We start from the raw sequence: 13,724 nt of genomic DNA, 5'->3' as shown, positions 1-13,724 counted from the left end.
AAATAAGTTGACGACGATATTGAGGTAGCCTCAAGTTTAAAGTATCCTTGTATGGGGAGCAAAGAGTACTATAACATATCCAAAGGAGATCCCAGTATCTCTTGTAGAACAAGAGTTATGAGCCTCCAAAGTTTAGTGCAAAAATCATAAGTAACATAATAAAAATAAGTGAGACGATACCAAAGTTGACGAACATTTTGCTTAATATCTCGGCCCTTGTTTGTCGTAGCTCAATGTTTTTAGTATGGTTAGATGGGGGACAATTTGGACTATAACATATCCTAAGGACATCCCCGTATCTCTAGTAGACACAGAGTTATGGGCCTGCAAAATATAGTCTAATGCATTTCCTATGGACGGGTTGTTTGTTAAGTTTAGCTTAATTACTCGGCCCCTGTTTGTCGTAGCTCAATGTTTTTAGTATGGTTAGATGGGGGACAATTTGCACTATAACATATCCTAAGGACATCCCCGTATCTCCAGTGGAAACAGAGTTACGAGCCTGCAAAGTATAGTCTAACTCATTTCCTATGGAGGGGGTTTGTTTCTTTACGTTTCGCTTAAGTACTCGGCCCCTGTTTGTCGTAGCCCAAAGTTTTTAAAATGGTTAGATGAATGACAAATTGGACTATAACATATCCTAAGGACATCCCGGTATCTCTAGTAGACACAGAGTTATGGGCCTTGCAAAGTATAGTCTAATGCATTTTCTATGGAGGGGTTTGTTTGTTCACGTATTGCTTAATTACTTGACCCTGTTCTTTCGATTAAAAATAATAACATATCTTTAGTGTAGCGGTTATCGCATCCGCCTCACTCCCGGAAGGCCACAGGTTCGAAACCGCGAAGCTTTTTTTTTTGCTTGGAACATGCAAAGACCTTTATAATTATCCGAACATTTGTGTCAAGGTCACATTATTTACATCCCCGTATCTCTGGTAGAACCAGAGTTACGAGCCTGCAAAGTTTATTTTCAAAAATCAAAAGTAACCTTCTAACAATAAGTGAGACAAAAAATAAGTTGACGACGATATTGAGGTAGCCTCAAGTTTAAAGTATCCTTGTATGGGGAGCAAAGAGTACTATAACATATCCAAAGGAGATCCCAGTATCTCTTGTAGAACAAGAGTTATGAGCCTCCAAAGTTTAGTGCAAAAATCATAAGTAACATAATAAAAATAAGTGAGACGATACCAAAGTTGACGAACATTTTGCTTAATATCTCGGCCCTTGTTTGTCGTAGCTCAATGTTTTTAGTATGGTTAGATGGGGGACAATTTGGACTATAACATATCCTAAGGACATCCCCGTATCTCTAGTAGACACAGAGTTATGGGCCTGCAAAATATAGTCTAATGCATTTCCTATGGACGGGTTGTTTGTTTACGTTTAGCTTAATTACTCGGCCCCTGTTTGTCGTAGCTCAATGTTTTTAGTATGGTTAGATGGGGGACAATTTGCACTATAACATATCCTAAGGACATCCCCGTATCTTTAGTAGACACAGAGTTATGGGCCTGCAAAGTATAGTCTAATGCATTTCCTAAGGACGGGTTGTTTGTTTACGTTTAGCTTAATTACTCGGCCCCTGTTTGTCGTAGCTCAATGTTTTTAGTATGGTTAGATGGGGGACAAATTGGACTATAACATACTCAAAGGACATCCCCGTATCTCCAGTGGAAACAGAGTTACGAGCCTGCAAAGTATAGTCTAACTCATTTCCTATGGAGGGGGTTTGTTTCTTTACGTTTCGCTTAAGTACTCGGCCCCTGTTTGTCGTAGCCCAAAGTTTTTAGTATGGTTAGATGAATGACAAATTGGACTATAACATATCCTAAGGACATCCCGGTATCTCTAGTAGACACAGAGTTATGGGCCTTGCAAAGTATAGTCTAATGCATTTTCTATGGAGGGGTTTGTTTGTTCACGTATTGCTTAATTACTTGACCCTGTTCTTTCGATTAAAAATAATAACATATCTTTAGTGTAGCGGTTATCGCATCCGCCTCACTCCCGGAAGGCCACAGGTTCGAAACCGCGAAGCTTTTTTTTTTGCTTGGAACATGCAAAGACCTTTATAATTATCCGAACATTTGTGTCAAGGTCACATTATTTACATCCCCGTATCTCTGGTAGAACCAGAGTTACGAGCCTGCAAAGTTTATTTTCAAAAATCAAAAGTAACCTTCTAACAATAAGTGAGACAAAAAATAAGTTGACGACGATATTGAGGTAGCCTCAAGTTTAAAGTATCCTTGTATGGGGAGCAAAGAGTACTATAACATATCCAAAGGAGATCCCAGTATCTCTTGTAGAACAAGAGTTATGAGCCTCCAAAGTTTAGTGCAAAAATCATAAGTAACATAATAAAAATAAGTGAGACGATACCAAAGTTGACGAACATTTTGCTTAATATCTCGGCCCTTGTTTGTCGTAGCTCAATGTTTTTAGTATGGTTAGATGGGGGACAATTTGGACTATAACATATCCTAAGGACATCCCCGTATCTCTAGTAGACACAGAGTTATGGGCCTGCAAAATATAGTCTAATGCATTTCCTATGGACGGGTTGTTTGTTTACGTTTAGCTTAATTACTCGGCCCCTGTTTGTCGTAGCTCAATGTTTTTAGTATGGTTAGATGGGGGACAATTTGCACTATAACATATCCTAAGGACATCCCCGTATCTTTAGTAGACACAGAGTTATGGGCCTGCAAAGTATAGTCTAATGCATTTCCTAAGGACGGGTTGTTTGTTTACGTTTAGCTTAATTACTCGGCCCCTGTTTGTCGTAGCTCAATGTTTTTAGTATGGTTAGATGGGGGACAAATTGGACTATAACATACTCAAAGGACATCCCCGTATCTCCAGTGGAAACAGAGTTACGAGCCTGCAAAGTATAGTCTAACTCATTTCCTATGGAGGGGGTTTGTTTCTTTACGTTTCGCTTAAGTACTCGGCCCCTGTTTGTCGTAGCCCAAAGTTTTTAGTATGGTTAGATGAATGACAAATTGGACTATAACATATCCTAAGGACATCCCGGTATCTCTAGTAGACACAGAGTTATGGGCCTTGCAAAGTATAGTCTAATGCATTTTCTATGGAGGGGTTTGTTTGTTCACGTATTGCTTAATTACTTGACCCTGTTCTTTCGATTAAAAATAATAACATATCTTTAGTGTAGCGGTTATCGCATCCGCCTCACTCCCGGAAGGCCACAGGTTCGAAACCGCGAAGCTTTTTTTTTTGCTTGGAACATGCAAAGACCTTTATAATTATCCGAACATTTGTGTCAAGGTCACATTATTTACATCCCCGTATCTCTGGTAGAACCAGAGTTACGAGCCTGCAAAGTTTATTTTCAAAAATCAAAAGTAACCTTCTAACAATAAGTGAGACAAAAAATAAGTTGACGACGATATTGAGGTAGCCTCAAGTTTAAAGTATCCTTGTATGGGGAGCAAAGAGTACTATAACATATCCAAAGGAGATCCCAGTATCTCTTGTAGAACAAGAGTTATGAGCCTCCAAAGTTTAGTGCAAAAATCATAAGTAACATAATAAAAATAAGTGAGACGATACCAAAGTTGACGAACATTTTGCTTAATATCTCGGCCCTTGTTTGTCGTAGCTCAATGTTTTTAGTATGGTTAGATGGGGGACAATTTGGACTATAACATATCCTAAGGACATCCCCGTATCTCTAGTAGACACAGAGTTATGGGCCTGCAAAATATAGTCTAATGCATTTCCTATGGACGGGTTGTTTGTTTACGTTTAGCTTAATTACTCGGCCCCTGTTTGTCGTAGCTCAATGTTTTTAGTATGGTTAGATGGGGGACAATTTGCACTATAACATATCCTAAGGACATCCCCGTATCTTTAGTAGACACAGAGTTATGGGCTTGCAAAGTATAGTCTAATGCATTTCCTAAGGACGGGTTGTTTGTTTACGTTTAGCTTAATTACTCGGCCCCTGTTTGTCGTAGCTCAATGTTTTTAGTATGGTTAGATGGGGGACAAATTGGACTATAACATACTCAAAGGACATCCCCGTATCTCCATTGGAAACAGAGTTACGAGCCTGCAAAGTATAGTCTAACTCATTTCCTATGGAGGGGGTTTGTTTCTATACGTTTCGCTTAAGTACTCGGCCCCTGTTTGTCGTAGCCCAAAGTTTTTAGTATGGTTAGATGAATGACAAATTGGACTATAACATATCCTAAGGACATCCCGGTATCTCTAGTAGACACAGAGCTATGGGCCTTGCAAAGTATAGTCTAATGCATTTTCTATGGAGGGGTTTGTTTGTTCACGTATTGCTTAATTACTTGACCCTGTTCTTTCGATTAAAAATAATAACATATCTTTAGTGTAGCGGTTATCGCATCCGCCTCACTCCCGGAAGGCCACAGGTTCGAAACCGCGAAGCTTTTTTTTTTGCTTGGAACATGCAAAGACCTTTATAATTATCCGAACATTTGTGTCAAGGTCACATTATTTACATCCCCGTATCTCTGGTAGAACCAGAGTTACGAGCCTGCAAAGTATATTTTCAAAAATCAAAAGTAACCTTCTAACAATAAGTGAGACAAAAAATAAGTTGACGACGATATTGAGGTAGCCTCAAGTTTAAAGTATCCTTGTATGGGGAGCAAAGAGTACTATAACATATCCAAAGGAGATCCCAGTACCTCTTGTAGAACAAGAGTTATGAGCCTCCATAGTTTAGTGCAAAAATCATAAGTAACATAATAAAAATAAGTGAGACGATACCAAAGTTGACGAACATTTTGCTTAATATCTCGGCCCCTGTTTGTCGTAGCTCAATGTTTTTAGTATGGTTAGATGGGGGACAATTTGGACTATATCATATCCTAAGGACATCCCCGTATCTCTAGTAGACACAGAGTTATGGGCCTGCAAAATATAGTCTAATGCATTTCCTATGGACGGGTTGTTTGTTTACGTTTAGCTTAATTACTCGGCCCCTGTTTGTCGTAGCTCAATGTTTTTAGTATGGTTAGATGGGGGACACTTTGGACTATAACATATCCTAAGGACATCCCCGTATCTCTAGTAGACACAGAGTTATGGGCCTGCAAAGTATAGTCTAATGCATTTCCTAAGGACGGGTTGTTTGTTTACGTTTAGCTTAATTACTCGGCCCCTGTTTGTCGTAGCTCAATGTTTTTAGTATGGTTAGATGGGGGACAAATTGGACTATAACATACTCAAAGGACATCCCCGTATCTCCAGTAGATACAGAGTTACGAGCCTGCAAAGTATAGTCTAATGCATTTTCTATGGAGGGGTTTGTTTGTTCACGTATTGCTTAATTACTTGACCCTGTTCTTTCGATTAAAAATAATAACATATCTTTAGTGTAGCGGTTATCGCATCCGCCTCACTCTCGGAAGGCCACAGGTTCGAAACCGCGAAGTTTTTTTTTGCTTGGAACATGCAAAGACCTTTATAATTATCCGAACATTTGTGTCAAGGTCACATTATTTACATCCCCGTATCTCTGGTAGAACCAGAGTTACGAGCCTACAGTATTTAGTCTAATGTATTTCCTATGGAGGGGTTTGTTTGTTTACGATTAGCTTAATTACTCGACTACTGTTTGTCGTAGCCCTAATTCTTAGTGTGGCTAGATCGGGACAAATTGGTCTATAACATACTCTAAGGACATCCCCATATCTCTGGTAGAACCAGAGTTACGAGCCTGCAAAGTATATTTTCAAAAATCAAAAGTAACCTTCTAACAATAAGTGAGACAAAAAGTAAGTTGACGACGATATTGAGGTAGCCTCAAGTTTAAAGTATCCTTGTATGGGGAGCAAAGAGTACTATAACATATCCAAAGGAGATCCCAGTACCTCTTGTAGAACAAGAGTTATGAGCCTCCAAAGTTTAGTGCAAAAATCATAAGTAACATAATAAAAATAAGTGAGACGATACCAAAGTTGACGAACATTTTGCTTAATATCTCGGCCCCTGTTTGTCGTAGCTCAATGTTTTTAGTATGGTTAGATGGGGGACAATTTGGACTATATCATATCCTAAGGACATCCCCGTATCTCTAGTAGACACAGAGTTATGGGCCTGCAAAATATAGTCTAATGCATTTCCTATGGACGGGTTGTTTGTTTACGTTTAGCTTAATTACTCGGCCCCTGTTTGTCGTAGCTCAATATTTTTAGTATGGTTAGATGGGGGACAAATTGGACTATAACATACTCAAAGGACATCCCCGTATCTCCAGTAGAAACAGAGTTACGAGCCTGCAAAGTATAGTCTAATGCATTTCCTATGGAGGGGGTTTGTTTCGTTACGTTTTGCCTAAGTACTCGGCCCCTGTTTGTCGTAGCCCAAAGTTTTTAGTATGGTTAGATGGGGGACAATTTGGACTATAACAAATCCTAAGGACATCCCCGTATCTCTAGTAGACACAGAGTTATGGGCCTGCAAAGTATAGTCTAATGCATTTCCTATGGAGGGGTTTGTTTGTTTACGATTAGCTTAATTACTCGACTACTGTTTGTCGTAGCTCAATGTTTTTAGTATGGTTAGATGGGGGACAAATTGGACTATAACATACTCAAAGGACATCCCCGTATCTCCAGTAGAAACAGAGTTACGAGCCTGCAAAGTATAGTCTAATGCATTTCCTATGGAGGGGTTGTTTGTTTACGTTTAGCTTAATTACTCGGCCCCTGTTTGTCGTAGCCCAAAGTTTTTAGTATGGTTAGATGGGGGACAATTTGGACTATATCATATCCTAAGGACATCCCCGTATCTCTAATAGACACAGAGTTATGGGCCTGCAAAGTATAGTCTAATGCATTTCCTATGGACGGGTTGTTTGTTTACGTTTAGCTTAATTACTCGGCCCCTGTTTGTCGTAGCTCAATGTTTTTAGTATGGTTAGATGGGGGACAATTTGCACTATAACATATCCTAAGGACATCCCCGTATCTCTAGTAGACACAGAGTTATGGGCCTGCAAAGTATAGTCTAATGCATTTCCTAAGGACGGGTTGTTTGTTTACGTTTAGCTTAATTACTCGGCCCCTGTTTGTCGTAGCTCAATGTTTTTAGTATGGTTAGATGGGGGACAAATTGGACTATAACATACTCAAAGGACATCCCCGTATCTCCTGTGGAAACAGAGTTACGAGCCTGCAAAGTATAGTCTAACTCATTTCCTATGGAGGGGGTTTGTTTCTTTACGTTTCGCTTAAGTACTCGGCCCCTGTTTGTCGTAGCCCAAAGTTTTTAGTATGGTTAGATGAATGACAAATTGGACTATAACATATCCTAAGGACATCCCGGTATCTCTAGTAGACACAGAGTTATGGGCCTTGCAAAGTATAGTCTAATGCATTTTCTATGGAGGGGTTTGTTTGTTCACGTATTGCTTAATTACTTGACCCTGTTCTTTCGATTAAAAATAATAACATATCTTTAGAGTAGCGGTTATCGCATCCGCCTCACTCTCGGAAGGCCACATGTTCGAAACCGCGAAGTTTTTTTTTGCTTGGAACATGCAAAGACCTTTATAATTATCCGAACATTTGTGTCAAGGTCACATTATTTACATCCCCGTATCTCTGGTAGAACCAGAGTTACGAGCCTGCAAAGTTTATTTTCAAAAATCAAAAGTAACCTTCTAACAATAAGTGAGACAAAAAATAAGTTGACGACGATATTGAGGTAGCCTCAAGTTTAAAGTATCCTTGTATGGGGAGCAAAGAGTACTATAACATATCCAAAGGAGATCCCAGTATCTCTTGTAGAACAAGAGTTATGAGCCTCCAAAGTTTAGTGCAAAAATCATAAGTAACATAATAAAAATAAGTGAGACGATACCAAAGTTGACGAACATTTTGCTTATTATCTCGGCCCTTGTTTGTCGTAGCTCAATGTTTTTAATATAATTAGATGGGGGACAATTTGGACTATAACATATCCTAAGGACATCCCCGTATCTCTAGTAGACACAGAGTTATGGGCCTGCAAAGTATAGTCTAATGCATTTCCTAAGGACGGGTGTTTGTTTACGTTTGGCTTAATTTTTCGGCCCCTGTTTGTCGTAGCTCAATGTTTTTAGTATGGTTAGATGGGTGACAAATTGCACTATAACATACTCAAAGGACATCCCCGTATCTTCAGTGGAAACAGAGTTACGAGCCTGCAAAGTATAGTCTAACTCATTTCCTATGGAGGGGGTTTGTTTCTTTACGTTTTGCTTAAGTACTCGGCCCCTGTTTGTCGTAGCCCAAAGTTTTTAGTATGGTTAGATGAAGGACAAATTGGACCAAAACATATCCTAAGGACATCCCGGTATCTCTAGTAGACACAGAGTTATGGGCCTTGCAAAGTATAGTCTAATGCATTTTCTATGGAGGGGTTTGTTTGTTCACGTATTGCTTAATTACGTGACCCTGTTCTTTCGATTAAAAATAATAACATATCTTTAGTGTAGCGGTTATCGCATCCGCCTCACTCCCGGAAGGCCACAGGTTCGAAACCGCGAAGCTTTTTTTTTTTTGCTTGGAACATGCAAAGACCTTTATAATTATCCGAACATTTGTGTCAAGGTCACATTATTTACATCCCCGTATCTCTGGTAGAACCAGAGTTACGAGCCTCCAGAATTTAGTCTAATGTATTTCCTATAGAGGGGTTTGTTTGTTTACGATTAGCTTAATTACTCGACTACTGTTTGTCGTAGCCCTAATTCTTAGTGTGGCTAGATGGGGGACAAATTGGTCTATAACATACTCTAAGGACATCCCCGTATCTCTGGTAGAACCAGAGTTACGAGCCTGCAAAATATATTTTCAAAAATCAAAAGTAACCTTCTAACAATAAGTGAGACAAAAAGTAAGTTGACGACGATATTGAGGTAGCCTCAAGTTTAAAGTATCCTTGTATGGGGAGCAAAGAGTACTATAACATATCCAAAGGAGATCCCAGTACCTCTTGTAGAACAAGAGTTATGAGCCTCCAAAGTTTAGTGCAAAAATCATAAGTAACATAATAAAAATAAGTGAGACGATACCAAAGTTGACGAACATTTTGCTTAATATCTCGGCCCCTGTTTGTCGTAGCTCAATGTTTTTAGTATGGTTAGATGGGGGACAATTTGGACTATATCGTATCCTAAGGACATCCCCGTATCTCTAGTAGACACAGAGTTATGGGCCTGCAAAATATAGTCTAATGCATTTCCTATGGACGGGTTGTTTGTTTACGTTTAGCTTAACTACTCGGCCCCTGTTTGTCGTAGCTCAATATTTTTAGTATGGTTAGATGGGGGACAAATTGGACTATAACATACTCAAAGGACATCCCCGTATCTCCAGTAGAAACAGAGTTACGAGCCTGCAAAGTATAGTCTAATGCATTTCCTATGGAGGGGGTTTGTTTCGTTACGTTTTGCCTAAGTACTCGGCCACTGTTTGTCGTAGCCCAAAGTTTTTAGTATGGTTAGATGGGGGACAATTTGGACTATAACATATCCTAAGGACATCCCCGTATCTCTAGTAGACACAGAGTTATGGGCCTGCAAAGTATAGTCTAATGCATTTCCTATGGAGGGGTTTGTTTGTTTACGATTAGCTTAATTACTCGACTACTGTTTGTCGTAGCTCAATGTTTTTAGTATGGTTAGATGATGGACAAATTGGACTATAACATACTCAAAGGACATCCCCGTATCTCCAGTAGAAACAGAGTTACGAGCCTGCAAAGTATAGTCTAATGCATTTCCTATGGAGGGGTTGTTTGTTTACGTTTAGCTTAATTACTCGGCCCCTGTTTGTCGTAGCCCAAAGTTTTTAGTATGGTTAGATGGAGGACAATTTGGACTATATCATATCCTAAGGACATCCCCGTATCTCTAATAGACACAGAGTTATGGGCCTGCAAAGTATAGTCTTATGCATTTTCTATAGAGGGGTTTGTTTGTTCACGTATTGCTTAATTACTTGACCCTGTTCTTTCGATTAAAAATAATAACATATCTTTAGTGTAGCGGTTATCGCATCCGCCTCACTCTCGGAAGGCCACAGGTTCGAAACCGCGAAGTTTTTTTTTGCTTGGAACATGCAAAGACCTTTATAATTATCCGAACATTTGTGTCAAGGTCACATTATTTACATCCCCGTATCTCTGGTAGAACCAGAGTTACGAGCCTCCAGAAATTAGTCTAATGTATTTCCTATGGAGGGGTTGTTTGTTTACGATTAGCTTAATTACTCGACTACTGTTTGTCGTAGCTCAATGTTTTTAGTATGGTTAGATGGGGGACAAATTGGACTATAACATACTCAAAGGACATCCCGGTATCTCTAGTAGACACAGAGTTATGGGCCTTGCAAAGTATAGTCTAATGCATTTTCTATGGAGGGGTTTGTTTGTTCACGTATTGCTTAATTACTTGACCCTGTTCTTTCGATTAAAAATAATAACATATCTTTAGTGTAGCGGTTATCGCATCCGCCTCACTCCCGGAAGGCCACAGGTTCGAAACCGCGAAGCTTTTTTTTTTGCTTGGAACATGCAAAGACCTTTATAATTATCCGAACATTTGTGTCAAGGTCACATTATTTACATCCCCGTATCTCTGGTAGAACCAGAGTTACGAGCCTGCAAAGTTTATTTTCAAAAATCAAAAGTAACCTTCTAACAATAAGTGAGACAAAAAATAAGTTGACGACGATATTGAGGTAGCCTCAAGTTTAAAGTATCCTTGTATGGGGAGCAAAGAGTACTATAACATATCCAAAGGAGATCCCAGTATCTCTTGTAGAACAAGAGTTATGAGCCTCCAAAGTTTAGTGCAAAAATCATAAGTAACATAATAAAAATAAGTGAGACGATACCAAAGTTGACGAACATTTTGCTTAATATCTCGGCCCTTGTTTGTCGTAGCTCAATGTTTTTAGTATGGTTAGATGGGGGACAATTTGGACTATAACATATCCTAAGGACATCCCCGTATCTTTAGTAGACACAGAGTTATGGGCCTGCAAAATATAGTCTAATGCATTTCCTATGGACGGGTTGTTTGTTTACGTTTAGCTTAATTACTCGGCCCCTGTTTGTCGTAGCCCAAAGTTTTTAGTATGGTTAGATGGGGGACAATTTGGACTATAACATATCCTAAGGACATCCCCGTATCTCTAGTAGACACAGAGTTATGGGCCTGCAAAGTATAGTCTAATGCATTTCCTATGCAGGGGTTTGTTTGTTTACGATTAGCTTAATTACTCGACTACTGTTTGTCGTAGCTCAATGTTTTTAGTATGGTTAGATGGGGGACAAATTGGACTATAACATACTCAAAGGACATCCCCGTATCTCCAGTAGATACAGAGTTACGAGCCTGCAAAGTATAGTCTAATGCATTTTCTATGGAGGGGTTTGTTTGTTCACGTATTGCTTAATTACTTAACCCTGTTCTTTCGATTAAAAATAATAACATATCTTTAGAGTAGCGGTTATCGCATCCGCCTCACTCTCGGAAGGCCACATGTTCGAAACCGCGAAGTTTTTTTTTGCTTGGAACATGCAAAGACCTTTATAATTATCCGAACATTTGTGTCAAGGTCACATTATTTACATCCCCGTATCTCTGGTAGAACCAGAGTTACGAGCCTGCAAAGTTTATTTTCAAAAATCAAAAGTAACCTTCTAACAATAAGTGAGACAAAAAATAAGTTGACGACGATATTGAGGTAGCCTCAAGTTTAAAGTATCCTTGTATGGGGAGCAAAGAGTACTATAACATATCCAAAGGAGATCCCAGTATCTCTTGTAGAACAAGAGTTATGAGCCTCCAAAGTTTAGTGCAAAAATCATAAGTAACATAATAAAAATAAGTGAGACGATACCAAAGTTGACGAACATTTTGCTTAATATCTCGGCCCTTGTTTGTCGTAGCTCAATGTTTTTAGTATGGTTAGATGGGGGACAATTTGGACTATAACATATCCTAAGGACATCCCCGTATCTTTAGTAGACACAGAGTTATGGGCCTGCAAAATATAGTCTAATGCATTTCCTATGGACGGGTTGTTTGTTTACGTTTAGCTTAATTACTCGGCCCCTGTTTGTCGTAGCCCAAAGTTTTTAGTATGGTTAGATGGGGGACAATTTGGACTATAACATATCCTAAGGACATCCCCGTATCTCTAGTAGACACAGAGTTATGGGCCTGCAAAGTATAGTCTAATGCATTTCCTATGCAGGGGTTTGTTTGTTTACGATTAGCTTAATTACTCGACTACTGTTTGTCGTAGCTCAATGTTTTTAGTATGGTTAGATGGGGGACAAATTGGACTATAACATACTCAAAGGACATCCCCGTATCTCCAGTAGATACAGAGTTACGAGCCTGCAAAGTATAGTCTAATGCATTTTCTATGGAGGGGTTTGTTTGTTCACGTATTGCTTAATTACTTAACCCTGTTCTTTCGATTAAAAATAATAACATATCTTTAGAGTAGCGGTTATCGCATCCGCCTCACTCTCGGAAGGCCACATGTTCGAAACCGCGAAGTTTTTTTTTGCTTGGAACATGCAAAGACCTTTATAATTATCCGAACATTTGTGTCAAGGTCACATTATTTACATCCCCGTATCTCTGGTAGAACCAGAGTTACGAGCCTGCAAAGTTTATTTTCAAAAATCAAAAGTAACCTTCTAACAATAAGTGAGACAAAAAATAAGTTGACGACGATATTGAGGTAGCCTCAAGTTTAAAGTATCCTTGTATGGGGAGCAAAGAGTACTATAACATATCCAAAGGAGATCCCAGTATCTCTTGTAGAACAAGAGTTATGAGCCTCCAAAGTTTAGTGCAAAAATCATAAGTAACATAATAAAAATAAGTGAGACGATACCAAAGTTGACGAACATTTTGCTTATTATCTCGGCCCTTGTTTGTCGTAGCTCAATGTTTTTAATATGGTTAGATGGGGGACAATTTGGACTATAACATATCCTAAGGACATCCCCGTATCTCTAGTAGACACAGAGTTATGGGCCTGCAAAATATAGTCTAATGCATTTCCTATGGACGGGTTGTTTGTTTACGTTTAGCTTAATTACTCGGCCCCTTTTTAGTCGTAGCTCAATATTTTTAGTATGGTTAGATGGGGGACAAATTGGACTATAACATACTCAAAGGACATCCCCGTATCTCCAGTGGAAACAGAGTTACGAGCCTGCAAAGTATAGTCTAACTCATTTCCTATGGAGGGGGTTTGTTTCTTTACGTTTCGCTTAAGTACTCGGCCCCTGTTTGTCGTAGCCCAAAGTTTTTAGTATGGTTAGATGAATGACAAATTGGACTATAACATATCCTAAGGACATCCCGGTATGTCTAGTAGACACAGAGTTATGGGCCTTGCAAAGTATAGTCTAATGCATTTTCTATGGAGGGGTTTGTTTGTTCACGTATTGCTTAATTACTTGACCCTGTTCTTTCGATTAAAAATAATAACATATCTTTAGTGTAGCGGTTATCGCATCCGCCTCACTCTCGGAAGGCCACACGTTCGAAACCGCGAAGTTTTTTTTTGCTTGGAACATGCAAAGACCTTTATAATTATCCGAACATTTGTGTCAAGGTCACATTATTTACATCCCCGTATCTCTGGTAGAACCAGAGTTACGAGCCTCCAGAATTTAGTCTAATGTATTTCCTA

The sequence above is a fragment of the Phalangium opilio genome, unplaced genomic scaffold (assembly GCF_054372755.1).
Source record: "Phalangium opilio isolate 3A_F unplaced genomic scaffold, DU_Popi_V2 ptg001675l_1, whole genome shotgun sequence".
In the NCBI taxonomy this organism is placed as follows: domain Eukaryota; kingdom Metazoa; phylum Arthropoda; class Arachnida; order Opiliones; family Phalangiidae; genus Phalangium; species Phalangium opilio.
Note: the sequence above shows the minus strand (reverse complement) of the source record.